Below are 12,811 nucleotides of genomic sequence, written 5' to 3' on the forward strand. Positions count from 1 at the left end.
AGTCAGTGCGATTCCAGGAACAGCAGAGCTTGGAGGATTAGAGCAATCGTCGGGGGGGGGGGGGGGGGGCTCATACCTTGGAGCAGCACCGTGTCCTGAAAGCAGTTTGTGTTTTTCAAGCAAGAGGAATTTTGAGACTACTTATAGCATCAGAGTTGAGATAATGGTTAACCAAATAACATGTTGATTAAAACTGTTTATCCTGCTTTTTTGTTGTTCTTTTAAAACTTTAGTTATAAACTAAAAAGAATTTGTGATTACTTGGCAGTGTATAAAGATGGATTTTTTAAAAAATTAATTTTAAGTTAGACTGTTGGTCAGATCACATTTTAATAGCTTTAGCAATTTTTTTGTTGATGTTTTTTGAGACAGGGTCTCCTTGTAGCCCTGGCTGGCCTGGAACTCACTATGTAGACCAGGTTGGCCTTGATCTCACAGACATCTGCCTGCCTCTACCTCTCCAGAGCTGGGATTAAAGGCATGTATCACCACACCTGGCAGCATTAGCAATTTTTAATCCAAAATTTGTAGGCAGGCAGATAGGCACCAACAGCTTGGGTTTTAAGTGATATTATCCCCTTTGGGTTAAAGTCCAAGAAACTTGGAAGCCCGTCTTTGAAAGAGGAGAGCACAGGTAGACAGGTGTTAGTTCTTTATATCTTAATGTTATGTATGTGTTGAAATTAACCTTAGAAATGTAAGGTATTAGTTATTTTTAATACATAATAGCAGTCATTTGTATTATATAGAGAGTAAGCTTACCTAGATTTTGAATGTTACCTTTTGTAACATATATCTATCATTTTACATGTTACATCCTTAATAAACATCTTAAAATTTGTATACTGAGTACTCCTGAAAAGGAGTCCTCATCAATTAGTCCTACAAGGATTTATCATGTACCCACAGCCAACATAAAGCATTTTTATGACCTATTATTTTTCGTTGTCCATGACTATCACACAAATAAAATTAATAAGTTTTTAGAAGTTGTTTTGAAAAGAAAACATTATTAAAATCTCTGTGTTCAATGTTAAATTTTATAACCTAATGAAATTTTTATCTTATGACCCCAATGAATATTGTTTTATATAAACAAACAGCATTTTAAGATTTTATGAAACACTTAATAGACCAGGGATACTATTTTAATAGGCTTTAAGAAGACAAATGAATACCTGAGTTTATAAGCACACACTTATAAGGCCTTTTAATGTATCTCCAAAACATTTGCATTCAAACATATGCACACACTTTAAGGTAGCATGCCAAGACATAAAAAAATAGTAATTTCAATGCACAGAAAAAAATTAATGAAAACATTTAAATGGCTCTACGTCATTGCTCATTTATCTGGGGGAATTCTAGGGGAAAACTGAGTTCTGTTCCATTCTATCCCAAGAGTGACATACAAACAATTACAGGGAAACACATGTGAACACACATGACACAATTGCATGGAGAGGTAAAACGTTCCCCCTGTCTACCTTTGGAGGTTATGAGCTCTCAGGGGGTCTGTGAAGCTGCCTGTTGCCTGTCAGTCTGTGTCTCCCGCCTTCTGTCCTGTCAGGTGGTCCTGTCAGGGGTGGGACCTTCAGGTTTCAGTTGTTAAGACATGGAGAAGGCAGCATTCCACAGCCGATACAGTGGAGCCTGAGGTTCCTGCGCCACTGAAAGTTCTGGGGCTAACATAGTTATTTGGGTTAGTAACTTTTAGGAATAGTTTTTGGCAGTAGAAAGAAAAAACAGAGCAGTAGGCCTGGCATGAGGAGGAGATTTTACTTGTTTGAGACCGTAGCAGGAAGTCAAGAGCCAGGCGAAAATGAAGGCTCAGGACTGGGGTTTCTGAAGTTCCAGTAGGCAGTAAGGCATCAAGACGGGCAGATGACACGGCCGGTGTGCACTGGTTTCCCGGTGCTGTTTGTGGGGTCCCCAAGGAAGCTTCCTAGCTTTTTGTATTGCTGCGGGTCTATGATGGAAAAAGGAACAGAGTCTGACTGTTCCTGAGGGCCCAGGTGTTTTACTTAGGGGACGTGCTGAAGGTGCAGATGTGGATGGGTAATGGGAAGCTTTAGTCCCAGTGTGCCCTGCAGGGCTTCGTTTCCTTCTTCATTATTTTCTTTACGCTCCCCTATCCTGGTAGAAGGCCGTGACCGCCTGGACATGAGGAACTTCAGATCATTTTCCTTTCAATTAAAAAAAAAAGTCTGGGTGTAGGGTGTTATTAGGTTTAAAATTTTATCTTTGGGCCAGATAGTTTGCTCACCCAGTTTATGTTGAGGCCAGACAATATTACAGTAAAATATCAGCCTCTTTTTCTTTGGAGTCAAAATTAGGTGTATCCCGACTTTTGAGTCTATACCACATGAGGAGGTCCAAAGAAACTGACGATGAGTTTCTCACAGTGATCCTAAGGAGAGAGACAAGCACTAGACAGGCGTAAAAACGAAGAGGGAAAAGAAAACAGCAATGAAGGGCAGTGCCTGAGCCCGAGGCCGTCAGTCGTGCACAATTACTGGAGCCTGTGCTGGGAAAGGGCAGGGCAGCCCCTTGTGCCTACTCTGGGTCTGGGACCAGACCATCAGAGCACTGTCCCTGTCTCTTTGATTTCTAAACCCAAGGGGGCGTCCCTGAGTGAAGCCCCAGAAGGGTCAACAGCAGCACTGGCTCATGTTTCAAATGCTCTTGGGCTTACTCCTCCCCCGCTGGGTTTCAACAACTGCCTCGTTTGTTTCTCTCTGTCTCTGTTCTGTGTCCCCCCCCCCAGGGGAATCTCTGAGAAGTGTCCTTTGCCTCAGTGGAATAAATTCTCTACCTTAAGAAGTTCTAAAAAGAAAAAAAATGAAATAAAAACAAGAGCAGCCAACAGAATGCACTCCCCGGACCTGAGCCTGAGGCCATCCGGCTCTGGACCAGAGACAACAGAATGCACTCCCCGAACTGGAGGCCATTGGCTCTGGACCAGAGACAACAGAATGCACTCCCCGAACTGGAGGCCATCGGCTCTGGACCAGAGACAACAGAATGCACTCCCTGAACCTGAGGCCATCGGTTCTGGACAAGAGACAACTTGCTTGAATGGAAGGATGGCACTGTTTGGTTTTAAATGGCCATGCCAATTACAAGTACAAATGGGTAGGATCTTTTTCCCCTTGGATGTAATGCTGGAGGGAAATACTTTATGGCCTGGGGAACTCTCTCTGCACCCGTGGGGAGGTCTGTCTACAGCAGACTGAGCAAGGGACTGAGGGCAGTTAGGCCAACGGGGCAGCGGGAGATACAGCACTGGTTACTATGCTGAGAGAGGGACGAGCCCGCTGCCTTTATGGAGGGTGTGTAGCCTCCGGGCTCAGGAACAGCACAGTGCTCAGCTGCCTTTTTTGTCCTTCTAGCTGTGCTGCTGTGGTGTTTCACGTTGGGCCCATTCGTGTGGCAGTCCAGACTTCACACCCTTGTCCCTATTAGGTTTTGTCCCTGTCCAGACACCAGAGACTGCACCTGGAGACAGTCTGCAGGAAGGTGTTAAGGTGAAATAAGGTCATAAAGGTGGACCCTGATTCAACAGCACCGATGTCCTTCTAGAAAAAGGAAGAGCCACCAGGACACGTGCACAAAAGGGTGACCCCGTGGAGGCCTCAGGGGAGCAGCCTTGCCAATACTTCGGTCCCAGACATCTAGCCTTCAGGGCTCTGGAAAAGCGGGTGTGTTGGCTACTGAGGCTGCCAGGCTACTTAGCTATGGCTTCACAGACTGACAGCAACAGCGGCTGTGGCAGTGACTCGAGGAGAGTGTGGCAACCTGGGGACAGCCGCAGGGGGCTTCTGCTATGCCTCCTAAAAATTCACACACACACACACACACAACCAAAACTAACCCAAGAAACAAACAAAAACCCCTCCACTTGCCCTTCTCCTCACCCAAGGAGAGCCACTCAACACGCACCGAGGCCATGTTCTTAGAGTCAGGAAACCAAGGGTCTAGTGTCTCTGCCCCCCTGGGAACTCTGGCAAAGTCACTGTGAGCAGGTGGATAGACTGGAAAACAAGGCATGTAAGCAAGCTGCCCACTGGGTGACCACAGGTTACAGTGGTCACACAGCGTACGAGGGCAGACTGTGTGATAGACCAGTTTCTGTCCACTGTGTCTGTCCCAGGTGAGCCCTTTGTTCCTAGAATGCACTGTGCGAGAGAGTATGTGTGTGCATGCCTGTGTTGAGTGTGCACATTACTACCTCCAGGTCTCTTCCTATGAGGAGGGTGACATGCCCCCCACCACAGGCTGGTCCTCTGAGCCCTGGGGGATCCAGTTTTCCCAGACACAGGAATGAGGCTGACTCAGTGGGGATAACCAATTCCTGTGTTTATTTGTTTCTTCTACAAGAAGGTTTATGCTTGGTTCTAATGAGTAGCTTTTCCTAAAGAGAAATAGTTAATAGCAGCAGAAACATAAGTAGATTCTGTAAACTTGTAATCATACGTGTCAAACACACTGTGGTATTTTTCCCTGTAAAACAGAAACGGTGAGAAGTCGTAGAGACTGGGTGCGGAAAATCGTGTTTTCTCTGACAGAAGTTAATTCTAAACTAAGTATTCCCTGCAAAAGGCAGGGAACATTTTTACATGTCTATCATTTGTCCTTAGAGGACTCAAAACAAATATGTTTCTTAGTGCTTGACACTGGCATTATTCTGGTGGCCCCGGGCTATGTTCTGTTTTCCAGTTGGAGGAGTTGGAGGATGTGAAAACATCGCTCCATTAAGGGGAACGCCGTCCTGTGGGTTAATCAGAACCAGCAGAAGTCAGGGGCCTGCCTGCCTGTGATGGGCCTGGGTCCACAGCCACGGGTGGGCAGGTGGGCGAGTGGGCCAGAGGGTCCAGAACAAGGAGTGCAGCTCAGCACGGCGAGTGTGGGGTCTCCCTCTGTGCTGGCATTTTGGATCCCAGCGTTTCCAGCTCTCTCTGTTGTCAGCAGGTGTGGGGGGTAAGCAGCGTGTCCTTAGAGATTCCTGGAAGACCCTGTCAGAGATGGCTGTGTACAGTGGTGTCTTCCTTAACACAGAGGCCCTGGCCAGGCCGCAGGTCCCTCTGTAGGTTTGGGAGTGAGACACACCCCCTGACAAAGGCGCCAGATTCACACAGTGCCCCAAGGTCAGCGGCTGCAGCCTCCACATTTTGGTGGGGGAGGATGCTGGGATGGGTCCAGGCCTCCTCCACGCTACACCAGTGCTCTACCGCTGAAATGCACCCCAACCCCAGGAACAACGTGTCTGTGTCCTGCTGTCTTCCCCCAGCCTCCAGGGAGGCTCTTCTGCACCTGGAACCCTTAAAGTTTCTACATCCAAGGATTTCAATGCTGGCACCTTGGTGCAGGATCAACTGCTGCTTTGAGAAGAGGCATCTGAAACTGAGTTTGAACTTCCAGAAGTTTCTCATGTGATCTGGTCTTTGTTCACAGTATCAAAACTGCTAAACACAGAGTCGTCCCAACAAAACCAACCCATGTGGCTGCGGCTTGGGGAAGGGACTCTTGGAAAAGGTTCCAAAGGCCCCTCTTTTCTGGGTCCGACAGGGAACTAAAGCTCACTACCTACATGTGTGCCAGTACATCCAGCCCCCCCACCCCCCACCGACCCAGGAGGGAACATGTGGCTCCTGACCTTTCGGGGCTGGATACAGGGCCGAGGACACAAAGGCCTTCAAAGGACCCTCCTAGGAACCCTCCTGTGCAGCTGGCCTCTCTGAGGGGACCCCAGGCTAAGGGTGCTAGCCTGGGCTTGCCCTTCTTTCCTTCTACAGAGGGCCTGGTGAACTCCAGTCTTTTACAGTCCTTCGGAAACTCCAGGCATCATCCAGGAGGAAGCTGTGAACATGATCTCCCCACAGGAACCTTCTAGACTTCTGCCTTCTTCCTTTTCTTTCCTTTACTCCCCTACCCCAAGTCCATAGCCAGCAACCCCTGCCCTGAGGGTAGAGGGGGAGACACACTGTTTTCTGTCTCAGGAAAACAACACACAGCCCCAAGCAAACAAGTGTCAGCTCAGTCTCCGAAAGCCCCATGGGGACACTGAAGCTACCCTGCTCAGGTTCAAGGCTGGGGTTACGGATCGCTCAGGAGGTCCTGCGCTTGCTTCCAGTATCAGAAGGAGACAGAGCAGTTCCTGTGTGTGCTGGAGCACAGGCAGTGGGCCGCTAAAGGCTGCCTTCCAGAGGCCTTGCTTCATTGGTGTCTGGCTGTGTTTCAGGATCTGTCTGAGAAAACCAAGCAGGTGACTGACAATCACGTTACCTTCTCCGCTCGCTCTTCCATTTCCAGGAGAAGCCCTCCACCAGGGCTGTGCGAGAGGGGTATTACCAAAGAGAAGGGGCCTCGGCTGACGCGGTGTTGCTGGGGCTATACAGGTGAAGGGAAAGACCCTGATCTCCAGGCTGTCCCACAACCCAGGATACAACCACCCTGTCCTCATGTGTAGACACCAGCACAACACACTCAAGACTAAGACGCTGAGTGGGCACACACAGGCTCCAGTGGCATTCTCCATACAGCTACCCTCTGCCATGTGTCCTCAAGCCACACACCCCCAAGGACTCCTCCCTACCCATCAGCCAATTCTCCCCCAGATAGAAACTAAACAACCTTAGCTTCCCAACCAGGTGGTTAGAAAGGGCCCTCACCTGCCTCTGCAAGCAGGAGACTCTCTGTCCCAAGGGCTGCTGAGCCCAGCAGCAACTGGCTCCTGAGGCGCTTCTATCCCTGCCTACATGTCTAGAATGAATCATGGTCCAATGTTGACAAGGAGACGAGGCCTCTTCCATGTTCCAGGTGTTTTTACTTCCTGAAGCATGGAGTATCTGCCAATGCACATGTGTGCACACATGCAACACATGTGCACACATACAACACATGTATGCACAAATGCACACCTCTGAATACCCACCACATGTGGGCAAACACACCTACATGAGCACACACTGACACATATGTACATACATGAATGCAGCACACGAACACACCATGCATGTATACTGCCTGAGCACATATACACCCTCACACAATGCACTGCACAAACACACCAGACATGCACACCATTCACTTCTGCATACACACAGTGGTGCAGTGCACTAATGTACATGTGTGCATACACATGCTCTGCCCTTCTAAACGAGACCTGGTTGACTGTCTGAAAACTCCTCTGTCGGGGCCTCTACTCTGCCCAGGGAGCCCTGAGGCTGGTGAGCAGTTGAGCTGGCTGGGCTCTGGACTCTGTGGTCCTGAGGGGCCTTGGAAAAGGTGGAAAGGACAGTCGCTCGTGCTTCCTGTGAGCACCAGCACTTTACGGTGAGGTTTCTGAACAGACTGGTCCCTCTGGCCAGTGTCCACATGAACGAAGTTGCTACCTGTGCCGTTCACGTGAGGGAGGGTAGAGCTGGTAAGGCTGGGGTCCTTATCAGGAAGGGGACTTGGGGCCTTTGGAAGTGGCCTTTCTGCGTGCAGAGGCTTCGTGTTTGGCACCTACTCTGTGGCTGACACGCTCACCTATAAATAACAGCAGTGACAGGTCCCCTGTCAGCGCCCACTGATGGACGGCTCCTTCTCTTGCCATTACAGCCTTGTGACTGTGGGAAAATTAATTTAAGTGGTAGTTAATTTCTAATGAATTCCATTCAAGCGGTTAATATGGTCCCTCGGTGTTATGGTAACCTTCACGGATCATTGCATTATGTAAATAAATTCTAGTTTATGCTGGTTTATTAAAAAAGAGAGTAAAGATTGGGAAGTCTGGCTAAGTCTCACATAGTCACACAAACAACCCACAATGACTGAAAACCCCTTAAGGAGGAAGGTGCAAGCACCCTGGAGTCTGCCCCAGATGGCAGAATCACCTTTTTCAGGGCTCTGAGAACACACTGAGTCCCCTGAATTCATGCAGCTGATGTTTTTCTAGGAGTGAGTTTCTGCCTTAAACCCCAGTGTATTGTGACCTAGGGAGTCTTGCTGGGAAATCTTGGGTGGAGGAGGTCCAGGCAGGGCTTTCTAGGAGGGGCTGGAAGGGGCTCACCCTCAAGTCACACTCAGAAGACAGAGCTTCGTCAGAAACCATGCCTTGGGTCTCTCCGTACAGTGTGTGGGACTGTGGGTGTGAGATGAAGCCTAGTATATAGTTATGCTGTGTAGCATGCGGGGGTACGTGTGCCTGAGCCTGCCTCAGGAAGGTGAGCAGACTTTCCTCTCCCTGGGGACTGGCTTACTCACCATACCGAGGTGACCCAGCACACAGCAGAGCTTGAGCAAACTCACACCACATGCAGGTGGCTGGTTAGTGCCCAGAGAGGATCTCCTGGACCCTCTCCCACCCCGTCTTCACTCCTACCCACGCGGAAACTCTTCCCTGTCTCCCTGTCCTCCCTTTTAGCCCTTTCTTCATCAGTTCAGGAGGCTGTCCAGCTTCTTGGTGGCCCATGCCACACTGAGCGCCCCCCGCCACACTGAGCGCCCCTCCGCCCGATGCTCTTTGCTGCTGTCTTCTTGGTTCCCGTCACTGGATGTTCCTCTTTCACACAGCTGCTGTGTCTCTTTCTTGTCTCAGGGTTCCCCGGGTTCTGGTCCTGTAGCCCAGAATTTTCCAAACCATTTGTTCTTTTGTTCTCATCTAATGTAACATACAGGTCATCCAGAGCTAGAGCTTAAATAACAGCGGCTATGACAGGGTGACCACAGCCGCTATCATTGGGAGCCTTCCACACAGTGGTCAGAGCCGCTTAACGACTCCCTCGTCTCATCTCTGGTACTGTCTGGGAAGATGCTCAGTTCCTGGGCCTCTTTGTCTGAATCAGGGTACTCAGCCCACATCTGGGTTGTGAGAACATGCATACATTTATTTATGTAGCACTGAGAAATTCATACTTGAAACAGGACAATTGAGTCATTAAAAAAAATCACAAAAATAATCTCAAAATACTAAGTTTATAGTTTTGTATTGGATCTCACTCATAGCTATCCTGGGTCACATGCGACCTGAAGCCTGTGCTGAACTCTGGAGGGCACAGCTAACATGAGGCACTGAGGGCCAGCCTGGTGGCATTCCTGGGGGCTGTCTGGCATCTTGTGCAGGTAGAGGATCCAAGACAGACTCCTGGTTTTCAGGTCTTCATTTGGTTCTTAGAGTCAAGATCTGGTCAGAACAGTGGTGATAGGCCAGATGAGGCTGTTCCTGGGAAAGGGAAGCCAGGTCTGTGCAGGGCACAGAGGTGCGTGGCACAGAGCAGACACTGGCCCCGTATGTGTGGCTGAGCCTCCAAAGAGAGAGGAGCTGCTGGTTCTCCCCAAGGCTGCAGAATCAGGAAGTGAGAGGACAGCTTTGAAGTGCTTCCTCAAGAGTGAGGGAAAGTCGCGGCAGGAGGATTGTGAGTCAGGATAGTTTGGGCTCGTGGCAAAACCTTACTTTAAAAAACAAGTGTGGTGGTACTATGTGACGCTGCATTACAGCTACACCTGAACCTGGATAAAGGTAACCTGATCTCAGCATCCATTTTAGTCCAGAGGGGACCCAAACTGCTCTGAGAACCTGTTCCTTCGGATTTCTGTCAGAACCTTGCTCTCAACAAAGACCTTCCACTCTCTTTCATTGAAACTGTACATCTAATGGGAAAGGAAAAGGGGACCCTTATCGGAAGGATTTTACTGTTTCTGACCCCTATTGACCTAGAGCAGCACACACATAAGCACAAACAGTTGTTACCAACTCAACCCGTTACCTGCCACACAAATGGAATAATCTTCATTGACTTGAACAAATATCTCCTATCTGTGGTGTTTGATATGTAACACACACACACACACACACACACACACACACACACACACACGTACTCACTGTTCTGGGTCAAGGTTAAGGAAGGGTCATGAGGGATGAAAGGTATATGCTCAGATCACATGAGGAGCCCAAGGTTTGGTATTACATTATAAACAGGCTGAGAGAGTGTTAATGGATCTCAAAACATAAGATTAACTCTTTGGTTGCACAGAGGAATGCCACATAGTGATGGTCAAATTAGGAGTCTTTTATTAATAGCTGGTGGTCAGAGAGGGGACTGATGTCCCAAAGAACTCTCAACCCTGAGGAGAAGCAGGACAGGGTTTCTACAGCTTAAAAACCACAATTACATCATGCCAGGGGCAGAGCCAGTAACCATAGTTACATCAGATCACCATGGTTACACCAGACCAGGGCCAGATCAGTTAACAAAGAGGTTTTCAGTTAACAAAAAGCTTTGATAAGGAAAAAACAAGTCTCTCAGAATTGTAGGAACAATGCGCTCCATGGAGATGCAGGTGTAGCTGGGAGGGAGGACGTGCCATCTGGAGGGGCTGCCTGGCTACTGTAAGGGTCCCAGTACTGTAGAAACAATGAACTCCTGAAACACCGCCTGCGTGAGACGTTCTGCCTGGCTGGCTGCAGTGGGAACATCTGAGCAAATACACAGGGCAAAGCAGAAGTCAGAGCAAAATGGAGTTTGTTTTGTCATTTCACAAGGTTAGGTGAAGTCATTTGTCCAGTGTCTGTCAATATTGTAAAAGTGGCTCAGTGGTTAAGATCACTGGCTGCTCTTACAGAGGACCCAGGTTTGGTTCCCTACCACATACCACCTAACAACCACCTGGAACTCCAGTTCCAGGGGGATCCAATGCCCTCTTCTGGCCTCTGTGGGCATTGTATGAATGTGGTACACTTACATACAGACACACAGAACACTCATACACATAAAATTAAAACAAATATTAAAAAACCAGAACCAATTGGGATCAGGCAAGCTGCACACAGCACAGTCCACCATGGACAGGGCGTGGTGATGTGGCTCCCTCTGTGGTGGCAGCACCCTAAGGCTGTGCGCACAGCGCGGGCACAGGCAGCATGGCCTTCACAGCACTGGATCAGGAAGCACAGATCTAGGCAGGATCCAGAGGCAGGCATAGCCTTCAACAGCTTACTCCTAGTCAGCCCTTTACCCAGCCAGGCTGTGGCGTTACTACGCCAACATTACAGATATAGCTGAATAAACAGCCTGCCTCTTTAGTTTTTTATTTATGTATTTATTTTTATTTTATGAGTATTATGCCTACATGTGTGTAAGGGCACCTGTGTTGTATAGCACCTGCAGAGGATAAAAGAAGGCAGATCCCCCAGAACTGAAGTTACAGACAGTTGGTAGCTGCCATGTGGGTGCTGGGATTCAAACTCCGGTCTTCTGCAACCAGTGCTCTTAATTGCCGAGCCATCTCTCCAGCACCGCCACCCCCCGCCCCCACTCTTTAGTTTTAAGAGTGAACCCAAACTTGGGGAGCACGTGTCCTCCAGATACCACCTAGAACTGTTCCTGAGCCAGGCCTCACCCATACTTTTATTCAAAACCATTTATACACTCTTACCTTATTAGAGAGTAAAGTCTCATATGCAATGGGCTGTGTTCAGTGCTTTGATTTGCTAATTTAAGACCCACATTCATCCACTATTTTGGATGGAGGGCAGATTGAGGTTCTGAGGGGTCAAGGTCAGGTGCCTAGGTTATAGGAGCACATGGCTCAGGGAGCTTGCCTGCTTTATAAACAGTAGCTTTTTGGTGACCACGTTAAGTGAAAGTCCAGATTTGGTCCATTTAGTAAAAGTCATTCCTACAAGGCACCACCTCCTAAAGGCTCCACAGCCACTGAAACAGCACCACAAGCTAGGGACCAAGTGCTCAAAACAGCCTGTGGGGAACATTTCCTACTGTTACCATAACAGACACATGGGCCCAGCTCGTCAAAAGGCCATGGTTAGGCAGCCACAGCTGAGTGACATCTTCCACAGTGAGGAGGCGCTGAAGGGCAGGGACATCCCTGCTGGCCTGCTAGTACCCAGCTGGCAGGAAACCCCTGGCTTCCACATGGGGAACTGCTTGGGTGGATCCCTGAGCCTGCCTCATCCCTCCATCACCCCTCATCCCTCCATCACCCTTCATCCCTCCATCATCCCTCCCTCATCCATCATCCTTCCATCACCCCTCATCCCTCTATCATCCCTCATCCCTCCATCACCCCTCAATCGCCCCTCATCCCTCCATTATCCTTCATTCCTCCATGCATTTCATTCCTTCAACCACTAGGCCCTTATAAGGTGTGGTGACCTGTCGTGGTCATCCTAGCATTTGGAAGGCAGAGGCATGAAGATCTCAAGTTTGAGGGAAGCCTGAACTACTTGAGGCCCTCTCTCAAACAGAAAAATAAATAAATAAATAAATAAATAAAGATGGGGAGGAGGAAGGGAGCCAGGCATGGTGGTTCACACCCGTCATCTTGACACTCAAAAGCACTGTAAGCACCATGACCTGATCAGCTTCTGGAGACCCCATTCCTTGCCATCGGGGTCTCACATGGCCTGAAGGGGTCTAACGGCTGCAAAACCAGATTCTTGGGTAGACTGAAGTCCAGCTGTGTAATTATCAGCTTCAAACTCAGGTGTTACTCAAAAGGGCTGAGAAGGGAAGAAATGTCCCTTGATGGGACCCAGCCAACAGGAAGAGGTGAGATTCTGCTGATTTTGCTTGCGTTACTGTAAAATTGAAACCACAAAGGACAAGTCGAGCCCTCGAGTTGCAATAGCAAGAGGCTTTTATTTTACACAGGTACCTGTGGGCACAACTCCTGACAAAGGGAGAAGCCCCCCAGGTCTCGGGTTTGGGGTTTTTATAGAGCAGAAGCAGGTTACAGAAGCAGAAGCGTGGTTATTGGCTAGCTTAAACTATTACAAAATGCTATAGGGAGAGCGGGGGGGCTT

Source organism: Nannospalax galili, unplaced genomic scaffold (genome assembly GCF_000622305.1).
Source record: "Nannospalax galili isolate Female #2095 unplaced genomic scaffold, S.galili_v1.0 scaffold1146, whole genome shotgun sequence".
NCBI classification, from domain to species: domain Eukaryota; kingdom Metazoa; phylum Chordata; class Mammalia; order Rodentia; family Spalacidae; genus Nannospalax; species Nannospalax galili.